This window comes from Mus caroli, unplaced genomic scaffold (assembly GCF_978045245.1).
Source record: "Mus caroli unplaced genomic scaffold, Mus_caroli_1 scaffold_15, whole genome shotgun sequence".
Classification (NCBI taxonomy): domain Eukaryota; kingdom Metazoa; phylum Chordata; class Mammalia; order Rodentia; family Muridae; genus Mus; species Mus caroli.
This window is the reverse complement of record NW_028227270.1, coordinates 27,325,994-27,339,367: the sequence shown is the minus strand read 5'-3', so window position 1 is coordinate 27,339,367 and position 13,374 is coordinate 27,325,994. Positions and strand designations below refer to the sequence as shown.

The 13,374-nt window shown below is 46.3% G+C and overlaps 1 protein-coding gene and 1 pseudogene across 1 annotated transcript in view; both read left to right on the top strand.

The window, feature by feature from the left end:
- Positions 1-2,255: 2,255 nt before the first annotated feature.
- On the top strand, positions 2,256-2,741 carry LOC147000872 (cytochrome c, somatic-like; annotated as a pseudogene).
- A 3,574-nt stretch (positions 2,742-6,315) lies between these two features.
- Positions 6,316-13,374, top strand: part of Lhfpl2 (LHFPL tetraspan subfamily member 2) — a 139,090-nt gene continuing 132,031 nt past the window's right edge. Inside the window, exon 1 of the mRNA XM_021180344.3 lies at positions 6,316-6,472. The gene's annotated coding sequence lies outside the window, so the exon portion shown is untranslated. The remainder of the gene's footprint in view (positions 6,473-13,374) is intronic.

Here is a 13,374-nt window from a genome sequence, read left to right as displayed (position 1 = left end):
AGTCACACACACACACACACACATCCTGCCTATTACATATATATGCATGTGGCTAATCTCTAATTTGAAAATCTTATCTACAGAGAGCATTTGTTTTACTCTCCTTTCCATTTTTTCCCCTAGAGACAGGAACCACACAAATGTACCTCTGGGGCTCTGATTTGGAGATGGCTTAAACATGTACCCTAAAGATGAGTGTGTTGGGAGCTTGGAGCCCAGTGTGGCAGTGTGAAAGATAATGGTACCTGGTAAGAAGTAATCAAATCACTGGAGAGATTGGCCTCTGAAGGAAATAACGCAGTTACCATGCAATCCTTATTAGTTCTTACAAAAGGTGACACACACAAACACACACACACATTGTATATGTGAGTATATCTATAATATATATTATAGATATACATATATGTATATTATAGATATACATATGTATATTATAGATATACATATATATTCATATTCAATCTGGGCCAAGTGAAGCATTAGTTTTTACCAATGTCTCATTTTTAGCCTTGCTACCGAATCATGCTAAGTATGATTACTTAGCCAAATTTTACTGTAGGTGCCAGTGAGGAAAGTGCCAAACTTTCCCTTGTAGAAGTTTTGAAAGTAGCGCATGCTTCAGAATGGTCGAGATGAAGTGCTGAAGCACAAGTCACAGACCAGACACTCACAGTGTGGTTATAGCGGCGAGAACCTGCTTCTCCGGGTGGCTTTGTGCCTGTCCTGAGCACTGTTAGAATAGCTAATCCCCGCAGGCTTCTTATATTTTTGTACTCTTCTGAGAAAGGTGTTGCAATCTAGGAGAATCTCTGATGGTGAAGATTAGGACTGACTAAAGAGTTGGTTAATGGATCTTGCTAGTTATCTGTTATTGAGCAGTTATGAATCCTACTACAGGCTTTTGTGTAAGTTACAGTGCATTACTGCGGCGGTGGGGCATGGGGGAGGAGCTCACATGTTGTGGGTATTTCCACCTAATTTCTGGGGTCACCTTAGCTGGCTGAAGGCCAGGTGGATGTGTTTACGCAGTGGTGACTTTATTGGGAGGAAGTGAATAGAGACCCTTCTAGGGTCGTTTTGTCAGTGACCTGTAGTCTCACTTTGAAAGTGGCGCCAGCAGCACAGACTCCTATTAGGAAGAGCGAAGCAGCAAGTGAGAATTATTTTGTGTTCAGGAAAAAATGAATGGGAGTGTACCCACTAGCCTTCATTTCTTCCAGGAAGAATGTAAATGCCCAAAGTTTGGGTTTTTCTTGCTGGAGTGTGGACAGTGTCCTTAGCACATTCATGAGGAATAAAGGAGTCTGTCACAGAGACTTCAGTCTCCATTGAGTTTTTTTTTTTTTTTTTCCCAAGGAGCCCATGGCCCTTCCTGTTTGGTGTACCTCTGTTTTCCTGACTTTGATGTGCCCATCCAAACTTGTGATGTTTGTTGCCTACTGGAGACATTTTTGTTGGCTCTCTTTAACCAGCAGCTGCATACCTTGATAATGGAATTCTAGAAAAAAAAGAGAAGTTCCTTTTGTATGTATATACACTTAACTTTTATCATTGTCTTCAAACCTGCCACACCAGGACTGAAGTTCAGATGTGGTATTTCCAAGTCTCTCTGTGACTCTGAATGTGCTCTTTCCATGGTCACAAAGGTGGCCTCTGTCTCACGAAGTGCTGACTTTTTATTTTTAAACCAAAGTAGGGCTCTTTAAGTCTTGGTGTTCAAACTTGCCTTTTCTCAATGCTTATTGGTAGAAGAAAATGATAGATGTGTAAAATTTCAGATAGCTTATTTATATAATTACATCCATGAGACGAAAGAGCAGAATGATCAGTTTTCAGCCGTGGCTCCTTGCAGAGCCCACAGCAGACCAGTAACTCTGCCTGATTCTTGGAAAGGATTTGAAGCCTAAATCCACTGAGTTCCTCCGTTCAAGATCTTCAAAAGGAAAGTGTGATTGCACTGACACCGGTACATAGGCGCGAGCCAGCGAGACCCTGGGCTAGAGAGCGGCACTTCTTTTTTTTTTTTTTTTTTACACTTTTTTTTTTAAATTAGGTATTTTCCTCAATTACATTTCCAATGCTATCCAAAAAGTCCCCAATACACTCCCCCCCCAGTCCCCCACCCACCCACCCCCACTCCTTGGCCCTGGCATTCCCCTGTACTGGGGCATATAAAGTTGGCAAGTCCAATGGGCCTCTCTGTCTTTGAATCCGAATGTTCATGGTGTTGACCAGTCCGGAGCCAATTAAAAATGGGTGATGTTGAAAAAGGCAAGAAGTTTTTGTTCAGAAGTGTTCCCAGTGCCACACTGTGGAAAAGGAAGGCAAGCATAAGACTAGACCAAATACCCATGGTCTGTTTGGATGGAAGACAGGTCAGGCTGCTGGATTCTCTTACACAGATGCCAACAAGAAGAAAGGCATCGCCGGGCGTGGTGGCGCAAGCCTTTAATCCCAGCACTTGGGAGGCAGAGGCAGGCAGATTTCTGAGTTCGAGGCCAGACTGGTCTACAAAGTGAGTTCCAGGACAGCCAGGGCTATACAGAGAAACCCTGTGGGGGGGGGGGGCGGGGCGGGGGGGGGAGGGAAGAAAGGCATCACCTGGGGGGGAGAGGATACCCTGATATTTGGAGAATCCCAAAAAGTCCATCCCTGGAACAAAAGTAATCTTTGCTGGAATTAAGAAGGGAGTCAGGGCAGACCTAATAGCTTAATTTAAAAAGGGTACTAATGAGTAATTCCACTGCCTTATTTATTACAAAACAAATGTCTCATAGCTTTTAATGTATACTATAATTTAATTCACACACCAAATTCAGATCAAGAATGGCTAACAATGTTTTTGTTGGGCAGTCCTGGTTTAAGTAAAACTGATTTGTCATGCAGTGGGTATGATCTTTTTTTTTTTTAAAGCAACAATTCTGGTTGTATCCCTGCTATCACTGCTCTCTCTTTCTCAAGGTAGGATCGGACTTAATTAGGAATGTTTTACCTTCCATAAATAAGGGGTGTTGCCTCAAACCTATTAAATTATTTTATATTTAGGGAAAAAAATCTTCAAAAGGGATAGATTACAAATTTGTGCCTCTATATAATTTTGGGAAATATCAATCTTTCACAGATGTGTGTGTGTGTTTGGGGTTAATTTAAGAAGTCCATTCTTATAATGATCAGGGAAATTGAAGTTGATCGATATCCAATACACTGGTGATCAGGAAACGAGACCATCTTCCTGAGATAATTGTGTTCTTTCTTTAGATACCATCCTGATCGCCCTGAAAGAATACGATGCAGAGAGTTCACACATGAAAGACTCTCTAGCCTTGCCGATGGGGTGTCGTGTCCAGATGTTCAGAGCGGAGACATCTGGACAGGCAAGGCAGTTTGCAATCATTCTCTTTAACCAGCACCACTGTAATCTACCTTATGACCTAGACAAGTGGCTTACACTAATCTTCCTCCAAGGCCTCCTTGTTGTTTGACTTTGTAGATACTCTTTAATTTACTCATACCTTCTAGTGTTTCTTCCTTTTTTCTTTTTAAAATTTGACCCAAGCATGTGACAGGAGCAACCCCGACCCATCCTAGGGCTCCTCCACTCAGCTGGCTTCCTCTGCTGTTTCCTTTCCACCGCTTTAATGGGCACTTTGTGTTGTCCGTACTGTGTGGTCACTCCCTTAGTTTCCCATTAAGTGTAATTTTATCTGACCTTCAGACCCATATTATTCTATCTGCAAATACTGGCTTTGATGTTAGCCCAAGGAGCTGCACACATGGTTGTGAGAGAAAACAAGCAAGCAAGCAAGCAAACAAACAAGAACAAAAATAAAACAATATTTTATTTCCCAGGCGGTTCTTCTATGAATTCAGCATAGAGTTGAACCATAGCCCAGTCAACTGGGCATAGACACCTTAATTTTTATGTCCCGATGGGTATGTACTGTGCCAGCATTGTGGGAGATGTAAAAGCACAGTGTCTATAAGCTACAGACTGTGCCCTTCAAAGAAACTGAGACAGAGATGAGGCACCAACTCAAGCTAAATACATTCGAAACATATAATACCACCAAACGACATGAAACAACTAGTGATGTACCCACAATTCACAAGGGAAGCCATGTTTGCACCACTTCTTGTTCACTGATGCTTACAATGGCCTCTGACATAGATAACAGTTCAACAGAGGTGTGGAGCACAGTGCTATCTACTCCGTATGCATAGGGCCATTGTGAACTCACAAGGATGTCTCAGCAAAGCATAACAAATGACCCCATTCGTGACTGCTTCTACATAGGGAGGGCTTCTGATGAAATGGAGGGACCAGTATGGTATGCTGCTTCATATTCAAATGTTCCTGGCACATTTGCTATCACCAATGGACAACAGCCTAGGCAGGGTGGGGTTGGAAGGCGTTGTGAATACACAGAATGGTGCATATCTGTTCTGTGTTCTTTGATTGGTTCAGTCATGAGCTATAACCCAGGAGAGTTCATAGGAAGAGGGTACAAGGCAAAGGTTTCTGTTTCTAAAATTTGTTTTGGCTTTCTTCTCAATTCATTGATCTCAAACAATTCTCCCATAATTACCTCCATCTTTTTTTTTTTGTTTTTTTTTTTTGTTTTTTTTTGTTTTTCGAGACAGGGTTTCTCTGTGTAGCCTTGGCTGTCCTGGAACTCACTTTGTAGACCAGGCTGGCCTCGAACTCAGAAATCCGCCTGCCTCTACCTCCCGAGTGCTGGGATTAAAGGCTTGTGCCACCACGCCCGGCTTACCTCCATCTTTTTTATAAAGGTAAAGTCTTGTATTCACTGTAATATTTATTAGGAATTTAGCACAGTTTATAAACTCTGTTAGTATGTTCTTTTGAATGGTTGCTGTTTTTAATTCTCTGATTGCAATGCTATGTAGATTTTTAAATTTATTCTTAACCTCATAAGCCCTCTTGTAATTTCTAGCACGTGATTTTGCCAAATAGAGAGAACACTTAACACTCTTGTAGAATGTGTTTCCGGAAAGCTTCCCCCCCCCCCAGTAGGATTCAACCGTGGGAGAGTCCTGGGAACAGCATCAACAGCTTCAGCGTGGATACAGGCATGGGTCCTTCTAGGACGCCATCTGGATGAGGACCAGCATGGTGATGTATTTGTGTTTGCAGCTATTGTTAATTGGTGAAGAATCCCAATTGCATGTGAAGCATCCCAACTGCCATTTAATTTGTATGTTTTCTCCACAGACCAGCAGTCACAGATGACTTATGCTATCTACAATCCTGCTGTGGGATATGGTTTTCAATAGTGGAGTTGCAAAGAAATCAAGATTTTTTTTTCCTGGCAAAATGCCTCAGATACCCTCTCACCCAGGAAGTGGTGTTCTAGAGCCATTAACCTTGTAAGGCCGTGCAGATAGGTGCCGTGCCGTGCCCACGGATTTCAAAAGCAGGAGGGGGCCATTGAAACTGACAAACCCAAATGGATTTGGAAATAGTGGGTCAAGTGCAAAGGCTTCAAGAGCAAAGAGCACATGCAAGCTGCTAGGGAAGGCAGGGAGGGAGGGGACAGGGGTTGGGGGAGGATGGGGGGAACCCAGATTGACTGGGTTTGTGCATCGGTGGATAGACAAATGTCTGAGAATCTGGAGGCTGAAGCAAATTTGACAGGGGGTGGGGGTTGGAGACAAAGGAAGGTGATCTTAGCTGGGTTCGGTCCTAACACAATGAATTCAGACAATTCAGCCCCTGGCTATTTGACTCTGTCCTTTGCTCTGGCCCTGGGGGCGGGGCGGTGGTGAGAGGAGTTGGTGGGTCTCCTCTCTGGATCCCTTTCCCGCTGGCTAAACCGCCTTTGATACCCATGGTATCTATTGGAAAGTGTATCTTCAGTGCCTGGGGGATGTGTCTGGACCCAAGCATCCAAGCTCAGTGAAAGTTTGCAGTTTCCCGAAGTAGACATCAGGACCTATAAACTTGTGCCTCCAGCCTCTGCTTTAAAAAGCACCGCAGACCACTCTCCACCCTGCGGTTTTCCTGGGCCACGGACCGACTTTCTTCCCGTCCGCCCCGCCAGCTCCAGTCCACGATAGGCGCTCGGACAGCGTGAGGAGAGAACCCCGCAGGGCTCCGGGACCCCTTTTCGGGGATCGCACGCGTCACCCACACTCTCCCGGGCCCTGCAGGACCCTCCCCCCGGAGGCCGGGCTTCGCCGACCCCTCCCCGAGCGGCGGCCGGAGGCGGGGATGCTGAGTGGCAGCGGCCGGCCTGGGCTGCGAGGTTCGGCCACCTCCTCCCGCTGCGCCCGCCCCTCGGCCTCCGCCCCGGCGCCGCCGACCCTCGTCTGCTCCCGCCCTCGCCCCTGCGGGTCCGCCGGGGCCAGATCGAGGCTGCAGCGAGGAGGCGGCACAGAGAGCCCGGCTGGGGAAGGCTGCACGCGCCCGGGCCAGAGTGGGGCGTTAGGAGCCGGCTGCCCCGGCCAGGTAGGTGCTGCGCCGGGAGCCCGGGAGGGGGCCGATCCCCGACAGTGCACGGGGGCGCGGAGGGACGGGCGGCGGGTGCCGGGGCAGGAAGGAGCCGCTGCAGCGCCGGCCGGCCGCAGACGTGGAAGAAGTTGAGCCTGGAAGCGCTTTTTCCCGGGGAGCTGTAGTGGTCCCCTCCAGCCCCGGTCCGTACCGCGTGGGTCTCACCGGCCACAGACCTCAGCTGCATCTCAGACCTGAGCTGCATTTTTGTGGCCAGTGCAGAGGGGGTGAGGGCTGGAGAGGAGGTGGGCGGGGAGTTGGGGAACACCACATCTGGGGTGGATGAAGGACTCAGGGAGATGGGTTTGTATGCAGTCCCTACCCCCACCCGGCCGCGCTTCTCTCTCCGTCTATTCGCGGTCGCGTGCTCTCTGAACTGAGAAAAGCGAAAAGAGTTTTTCTCCAAGTCGGCTCAACTTTTCTGTTAATTCAGGAGGTTCGGGAGTTTGTATGGAAGTAAGGGCAAAAGACTCATCCTCGCCCCCTACCTCACTCCTGCCTGGGCAGTTTCCTGTACTCTGTGCCGTGATTGTTTTTGTGCTTGTAGATTACAGCTGGTGACCTATATGGAAGTGGAACCACTGCCGGCGAGTGTATGTTGGAGCCAGAGGGCGGCAAGGTGTGGGGGGCTAAGTCAGAGTTCCTTCGAAGGGACTTTAATTCTCTGAACACTCTTCCTGTCCAGCTCAAAGAGAGGATGGGATAAGGAATAATTTATCTTGCTCTTTCTGATGCTCTTCTAATAATTTTTTTAAACTCCCTTTCAAGTTAAGAAATAGAGAACACGCATGCGATGGTTAAATATTTTAAAGACAGGGAAGATGAAGATCTCTGCAATCAGGCTAATAGGGCTAGCCTATGTTGGAACATCTGATTCTGATGAAATAATATTTGAAAAGTTTAAAGCAATACCAGACGACATCATTTTTTTTTTTTTTAATAATAGAGTGACCTGCAGTAGGTCATACAGAGCAGTGTGGTCTGTGACAGCATTTTATAACGGGAGGTGGAGCACTGTAAGCTTAAAGAGAAAAGGGTGGGGAAGGGGGCTGCTCATTTGTCTTGAACCAGTCTAGTTAGGAAGAGTGATTACACTGCAAATGAACATTTGTGAATATAATTTGAGTCATAATACATGAACCAGCCATTTGTCTGAAGGGAAAAAAGGATCTTTGTAGATGAGAGCGAAGCAGTGCCTTATGGGGGAAAAATAAGCATATTGTTTATCCATGTGCGCTACTCAGAATTGACAGCACCTGCTAACAACAGAGACATGGGCTTAGAGATTTGGCTGCAAGCAAGGGTTGAACAAGGCAGGGAGAAAAGTCCATGGCAGGAGATAGTTACAAAAGAATGGATGGAAAACTTCAGGTGTGTGTGTACACACACTGCAAAAAAAAAAAAAAAAAAAAAAGTGTTCATTTTCTATATATCTTTACTGCAAAGAATTGCCAACACAGGAGGATTAAAATGTAGGAGAGTCCTGGGGCTGGAGAGATGACTCAGTGGTTAAGAGCACTTGCTGAGGTCCCATGACCCAAATCAGACAGCTCCCAACTGGATCAGTGCCTCTGGCTTCCACAGGCGTTTGCACTGCGGACATACCCAGATGCAAGCACACAACTAGACATAATTAAAAATAAATCTTAAAAAGCTTTTCAGGAGACTCAGATTTAGTCTGTTGGGTCCCCATTGTGTAAAACCTATGTGAATGTCAGCAAGCTCCGTTCTAGCTCTCCACTGTGGTCTCTGTGTCTACCTAACGGTAGTGGGGGCTGGAACTGTGGCTCTGGTGTTACGAGCTGTTGTTGCTCTCTCATGAGGACTGGGGTTCTAAGCCCAGCATCCATATCAGATGGTTCACAAATGCCTGGGACTCCAGCTCTGAGGGATCCCATGCTCTCTTCTGGCCTTCTCAGGCACTTGTGCATGCATGTGTGCCTACACTTAGTCACATACACACAAATAATAAAATTAAATCTCGGAGGTTGCTCTGCAGTCGATAGTGCTTACTATTGTTCTGGGGAGACTGGAGTTTGATTGCCACCACCCCTGTTGGGTAGATCATAATTGCCTGCAACTCAGGCTCTTTGGGATCAGATGCCCTCTTCTGGCCTTATCTGGCACTGCACTCACATTCAGGAACCCATACACTGAACAAGTGTACACAAAATTAAAAATAAAATTAATAATAAAATACTTTTTAAAAATTGAAAATGGTTGTGAGGGTTCACGTGAGCGTCTCTGGAAGGTTAACTGGTGTCTTTGTTCGGATTTGGCATGGTTCCCCCCCCACACGAAATGCTCAGAAAACATTAAGGATTGCCAGCACTCTTAAGTTCCCAGGGTAAAAGGGACTCAAGAGTAACTGAGTCTCCCACTGAGTGTCTGAGTTGAGCCTTGCCTCTGACAGTCGACATCTAGAAGTTCCCACTCTTAAAAACCTTTTAATGGTCGACATGATACACACTGCCCAAGAATGCTCAAGTCAATGTTAGAGTCAAAGCTCACTAGTCTTAGAAAGATACAAGTAAACTGTTAAGTGCGTAATTCCAGAATTCATTCCATAAAACAAACAAACAAATAAACAAACAAACAAAAAATATCAGCCTTAAAGTACACCTTTATTCAGATGTATAGACACCAGAGGACAAAGTGAACAGACATCCCTAACTAAACAGTGAACAGAGGAACTGTACCTGTGGGCTCCTTCTCCCCCCCTCCCCCGTGTGAGTGTGTGTGTGTGTGTGTGTGTGTGTGTGTATGTTACAGTGCCAGCTTACTCATCTGCCCACTCATGTATCCCGTCATTCAGCAGATGTCTTTAAAGCTTCTCTTGTGGGACAGGCTCTGAAGTCAGTCACATTGCTATTTCAGAGTTCCATGGCGCCAGGGTAGGCAGGGGGACGAAGCAGCCAGCCAGTGCCATATAGTGCAAGCATCCCGGCAGCACAGGAGTGGGGCGAAGAGAACCTGGGAGATGACAATCCCGCTACCTGTCTATCTCCCAGGTGGGCTTTCCCTGCATAGAATCCTTGGGGACTGGGGACCCTCTGGGAGGGAGCACTTGTGAGGACCCCATTTGGAGACAGATGACAAAAGGCAGTTTTTGAGTTGAGTTCTGGAATGAAAATTGAATTTTGGCCTTCCAGAGAGATGTGCAGCCTAGGATTTGGCTGCAGAGACGGGAAGAGAAGTTGGATTTCTAGAGAGATGCCAAAAGAGTGTGTGACACAATAGTGTCACGTGGCTACGGGCTACAACCTCCCTCCCTTGCCTGGCCAGTTAGAGCAAAGTGAGCAAAGACTTGCTTAACAAAACAAAGTTCTTGATCAGGTAACTGCACCCTGTGTTGCTTCTTCTAATTGTGGTTGTATGTCAACTCATTCATCCATCCATCCATCTATCCATCCATTCCGTCCTTCAGGTAATATCTTTGTAGTGCTGCAGGTCATTTGTGTCCTTGTGACTGAAGCTTTTGAAATTTTCTCTCCTTTCAACAGGCCCAAGTGGGAATAATTAAGCCTCTGACCCTTGACCTCAGCGGCCAAGCTCATACTGATGCTATCCGGCAGACTTGATAGAATCTGTTACTTTGAACTGGAATCCGTGTGATACACAGAATGGCTTTGAGCATGTGTGGGAGAGAGGATGTATAACTAACGGAATGGACTCTGAGTCTGCACACGCGTGTTGTAGATGTTTGCATTTTCCTGTATTCGGATGTTGAAGCCACACACCCTTGAAGAAGGGTTTCATTGAGGTCCTGAGTGAGGGTCCTGCTCTGAGGTTAGTAAATAACCTTATGAGAGCTCGTCTCTTTTATTCTGAGGACACAATGAGGAAATCGTGTGTATTTCTTTAGAGCACCTAGTCTATAGTATTTGTTAATAGCAGCCTGACAGTCTTACACACACACACACACACACACACACACACACAGTGTGTGCATACTGACCTACTGACCTTCACTAGCTAAGAGTGTGAGTTAGTTTTGTGCATGTCTACACTACCCTGAACATAATTTAGAAGGTGTGTTATCTGTATGTTTTCTTAGTTTAACCTTAAACCATGGGGTCAAGGGAAATACCCAGGTTCTGCTTTGTGGTTTGGCTGGCCAGAAAGGTGACCCTTTCTGTGTTTTTACTATTCTGCATGTGGGTTTGTTCTGACTTTGATTGAATACCACATCTTATTGACTAGGTTGTTTTTATTGACACTGATCAAATGTTTCTGTGAAACTTAAAGAGGATTTTTAGAGCTGTTTACTTAGGGGTGAACTTGTGAGGTTTAACAAGACTTTAAAAAAGCTTCATGTGGTTTATAAAGTAATATAGGCTGAACCTTGGGTTATGGTAATAACAGTTAAATGAAGAGCATTGGGTATTTTATACCACTCCTGAGGAATAATATTCAACATTATTGAGGTAACGGTAGCAGCACATACATACAGTTCTTATACTTTGTTCCTAAGGAGAATTTCAGCTAGGCATAACCAGGCTGCAGCTTCGTGGATTGGCTAATACGTGGAAGTCGTGTGCCCCAGTCCTCTGTTAGTGGGCTGGCTGTGGATTGCCGCAGGCACCTGTTGCAGATGTGTAGGCACCTGTTGCAGATGTGTAGGCACCTGTTGCAGATGTGTGTGCGTGAGTGCCTCAGCCCCGCCTGTTCTGCACACCTGTTCTCCTCCACATTTTCTGCTTTCCTTACCGGCAGTGCCAGGGTTCTTCATGTCTTGTGCTGTGGAGGGGAACACACTTATCAACGCCCTGCCCCCTCACCCACATGCCCCGCCCCTCACCCACACGCCCCGCCCCTCATCCACATGCCCCACCCCCATGTGGGGTGGTGTTGCTTTCTGGCCTTGGGAGGAGGTGTGGGTAGGAGGGTTTTGCTGTTAATATAAATCTCCTTCGTTTGTGGAATCTTTGAAAGTGTGCCAAGTTGACCCCATGACTGCTTGCTGGATCTCAGGCATGCCGTGTGACTTGGGCACAAATGTGGCTGCCCTCAGTGCTCTGGAGTTAAGCTGAGTTCAGCGGGCTTGATGAATCATTGTCTGTCTGTGTAACCAGTTTGGCACCTCACCTCCCTCGCCTCCCCTCGCCCCACTGGGTTGGTAGGATAGAGACTGGAGTTTTTAACTGGCTATCGTGGTATTTCTGTCTAATTGACAAAAAGCCCTGCCGTAAGTACTTTTGGGGGCAAGTTAGGGATTTGGGGGTGGGGAGTGGGGGTGAGTTGGAATTGCAGTTTTCAGCAGAGGGTTCTTAAATAGCTTTCGCAACAAGCTTCCCACATGCCTGGAAAGTTTAGAGGGGTTCCTTTTCCTCTGCTGATTGTATTGTTCAGTGTTTTCTTTCTTTCCTGCGGAGCTGGCCTGTCAGGGGCACCTGGAGTTCAGGCTTCCTTTTTTGCGGGGCAGGCCGCATTGGGCTGAGTGTGCAATTGTTTCCCAGCACTACAGGGGCAGCAGCGAGCCAGGTGATTGAGGAAGGCCCCGACTGCCTGGGCAGTAGCCTCCTTTATCTGCGGATCAGTGAGGCCAAAACAACTTCTTAAAAAGTTGGGTTTTCCCACCCTCTGGCCCATCGTGATCAAGATTTAGGAGCTGAACAATCATCAGTTGGGTCGGAGAGCAATGTTTTGTATTTATATAAAATACCTGCTGTCTGTATACTAAACACACCACGCACTCTGGAGGAACATGGCTCCTGACTTTGAAAATCATTTCAAATCGTGGCCTTTCCATTGGACCGGGCCAACAAACAGTCCGTCCTGGAAGATGACTCCACCCAGAGAGGCCCATCTGAGGATGCTCATAACCTCATCCTTCCTTGCAGGCTTCCCCTGAAGTGGGCTCCTCGTTTACTGGCTATGTGGATCTGCACTGTGGTGGGCATGACAGACATACTTACTAGGGCTCTGTAAGTCAGTTTTCATCCAGACCTTATTGATTAAGTAGGTATGCCTGGGGTGGCTGGTCTGTTCATGTGGGTTTTCCCACTTTACCCATAGGTCCATCCTTTTTCTCTCAGTTGGTGGAGGAAGGGCTTCGTCAGAAGAAACAAAACTGGTGTGTGGAATACTTAATCTGTGATACATAGCCAAGAAGAACTGTTGGTGCGGACCATAGGGACAAAGAGGCCACAGTTATTAAATAATAATGCAAATGCTTGTGATAGCGGGAAGCAGTGACAGGTTCTGTGTATACCTTGTGTGCCTGGCGGGCCAGCGCTGATTAGGACAGCTGAGCCACACTACTGTGGCAGGACAGCTTTGGCAAGGAGACGCATGGGCTCTAAGAAAATGCTGGTCTCATCACTGGGCACCATTATTAACGTATCAGTGAAGTTTCTCTGAATGAAAGCATTAAGGGACACATTTTGAATTTTCACCAAGTTAGCTTCCTTTCAGTTTAGATACATATATTTCATTTTTAAAAATCCCCGCCAGTGGGTTATGACCTAAATGCACTGTATTCATGGTATGAAATTGCCAAAAAAAAAATAATAATAAAGTGAAGTTTTAAAAATCTTGGCCGTGAGACTTTCCATTTCGTCTTGTAAATCTTCAGTTCTCTCAGTTTGGCTTGTCCAGCCTGTGCTGATAATTGGTCTGACCTGGTCATCTTTCAAGTCTTTCTTCCCTCGGGCTTGTGTGTGTTTTTCCTTGGTGAGTTTTGCTCATTGGTCTTTTGAGGCCTTCACTGGTGCTGCCTAGCTGTTCTTGTCATTCCACTGAAGTTCTCTTAGTGACCCAGGGGACATCAGCCTTCCCGCGCAGGCAGCCTGAGGGCAGAGGGCTGAAGTCTCTGCCAAGATACAGAGGAAGCTAATCATACCAGTGACCTCAACCTC